The following is a 2,637-nucleotide window of genomic DNA, read 5'->3' as shown; positions in this document are numbered from 1 at the left end:
CCCGACCTCCGGCGCAGCCACGGCGTCTCCGCCTGCGCGCCGCACGGACGGGGCGGGCGCGGATCGGGGGCAACGCTCCGGCCCGGTGGGTGCGCGCTCGTGCAGTTGTTTGTGTTTGAAATTCAATTGCTCCCTCCTCTGCTCGAGGCCTCTTCCTCCACCCCCCGCCCGGTCCCTACTCCTCCTCTTCCCTCCTCCCTTTCCCACTCCTCCTCCTCATCTGTCCCCCGCCTTCGCGCTCCCTCCCGCGGCGGTTCGATGCGTGCAGCTTCTTGACGCCCAGTGCCTGCCACAGCCCGCCACCCAACCTGGAGCCGCCCGGCGGCGCGTGGCGAGACAGACGCGAGGAGTAGATCGCCGAGCACACCGAGCGGGCTTTGTGTGCCCGCTGTCGGTGGGTGCCCGCCCGCCCGGGAGGGGCAGGCGCCCGGCTGGACCGAGTGGCCCTCGCCCCTCCCCCGGCCCCCGTGGGGCGCTCACAAGCGCTGCCCGAGTGCAGTCAAGTGTCGGCGTCTACTTGCAGTGTCTCCTGGCCCTGTCTCTGCTCCGTCCCAGTCCACGAATGTTTGCTCGACACCCGCGGTGCTGGACAGCATGCTGGGCGCGCGGGGCAAGGGGTGGGCACCGCGCCGCTGCGCGCAAAGACGTCCACCCCGTGCCTCGACGTGCTTACAGTCTGTGGGGTGGCTGGGGAGAGTCGGGGTTCTGCCCGCTGTGTGGACCTTTGTTATAGAGGGAAGCCTCGAGTTTGGTGGCCAAGAGGTGTTTGAGGGGTTGTGGCCACATTGCAGGTGCATTAATTATATCCTGGTTTTCTATGCGACTGCCTGGCATAGAGCTGGGCTCTGTGACTAGCTAAATCCGTAAAGATGAACTCGGTTCTAGTGGGGAAAGACAGTAACTGCAATGCCAATAAACCCCAAACTTTCATTAAATCGTGAAGATGGGAGGAGCCAGGTGCTACCTCTCTGGAGCGGTAGGGGTGTAGGGGAATCTGGGATGGCTTCACAAAGGTGGTGATTTTGAGCTGGACCTTAATGAGTATGATTTTGCCAAACTCAGAGAAACTAGATTTTAGCCTAGGTTATATGCCAAGAAGTGATAGAACCAAAACTTGAACGCAGGTCTCTTCCTATTAAGCCAACAAAGATTTATTGTAATTACATCTTTGATTTGCTGTCACCCTATGGGTCAAATTCCAGACACCTAGGATCTCTTAGAAGATATTTGGATCTTAACCTTATAGCATATCCGGATCCTTAAAATTTTCCAACACAATATTCCAGGTTTGAATAGGTAAACTATGCATGTTTTTCTTTCCACAAGTTTCCTGATCCTGTTTCAAAGCATATTCAAAGTCTCCCTGCAAGAAAGTGTAGTATGTAGCCAAAAGGTGGAGGTCTGCTGTCCCACCTTGCTGTTCACCAGTCATGAGAACTTGAATGACCCCCTGAACTTCTCTGAGCCTCAGTTTCCTCCGCTGTAAGATAGGATAACATTGCTGCCCTGCCAAAGGGTTGCTGAAGCATCCAAAGGCTGCTTATCATTATGGAGTCCCCACAGTCCTGCGTAACAATTGGCTGTCCTTACACTTGTGGCGATGCAGTTTTATAAGTCTTGCCATTATAACAGTGCGGCATCTCAGTATAATTCCCCCTTGTGATAGGAGTCTCTCTGGTCAGGGCCACAGCCTCTCCAGGCCACTGGCACAATGGGGCACTCTGCAAGGTCCTGTTGCAGTAAAGGAGCCCTGCTCGCCCCCAGCCACAGGCTTGTCGATTTGTTTCGATAGCAAATCCAAACTTGTTGCAACAGAACAACTAGATTCCAGTCAGTGTTTACAATCCATTCCAGTTTGAAATGCAGTCAGCGTAATAGTCCAGATTCTGTCAGGCGAATGCTTTTCTTTGTTGTTGTTAGCAGAGAATCTTGTCACAAGGCCTTAAAGATGTTTCAATGCCATGTCCCAGTGTCACTTAGGTGTCCAGGACAGTATTATAAATAGTACAGTTCCAGTTCTACAAACATATTTAAAACACTTTCCAACTTGGGGCCCTGGTGGCACCATGGATAAGAGCTCGGCTGCTAACTATAAAAGGTCGGCAGTTCAAATCCACCAGCTGCTCCTTAGAAACCCTATGGGGCAGTTCTACTCTGTCCTATAGGGTTGCTATGAGTTGGAATCGATGGCAACACGTTTTTCTAATTTAGCATATCCCGATTTAGTTAAAATCAAGACTCCTATCCATTTCTCCACTTTGTTGCATCATTATAGACTGTTTGGGGGTGGCAATAAGACTTTTAAACTCTTGTTGTAACAGATCTTTTGGGCTTTTCATCTAGTCCACCGGGCTGATGCTGGCTGCAATAAGATAGCCAGAGTTCTCCTTGTTGAATCATCTCCCAGGCCTTGTTGCAATTTAATATCCAAGTTTTTCCTTACAATAGCATCATCAACCAACTCGCAGCTGCCCCTAACAACCAAGCCAAGAGCCACAGAGGGTCAGTTACAGAGGTGGGCATAAGCCTGCTTCCCCTGGGATTCAGGCCTAATTTAGTGCTTGGCAGGCTTTAATGTGCAAATGAATCACCTGGGAATCTACTTAAAAAGCAGGTGCTAATTCAGTAGCTTTGGGA

Source organism: Trichechus manatus, unplaced genomic scaffold, assembly GCF_000243295.1.
Source record: "Trichechus manatus latirostris isolate Lorelei unplaced genomic scaffold, TriManLat1.0 scaffold00213, whole genome shotgun sequence".
Lineage (NCBI taxonomy): Eukaryota > Metazoa > Chordata > Mammalia > Sirenia > Trichechidae > Trichechus > Trichechus manatus.
The sequence above is the reverse complement of the archived record's forward strand: the minus strand, read 5'-3'. Positions refer to the sequence as shown.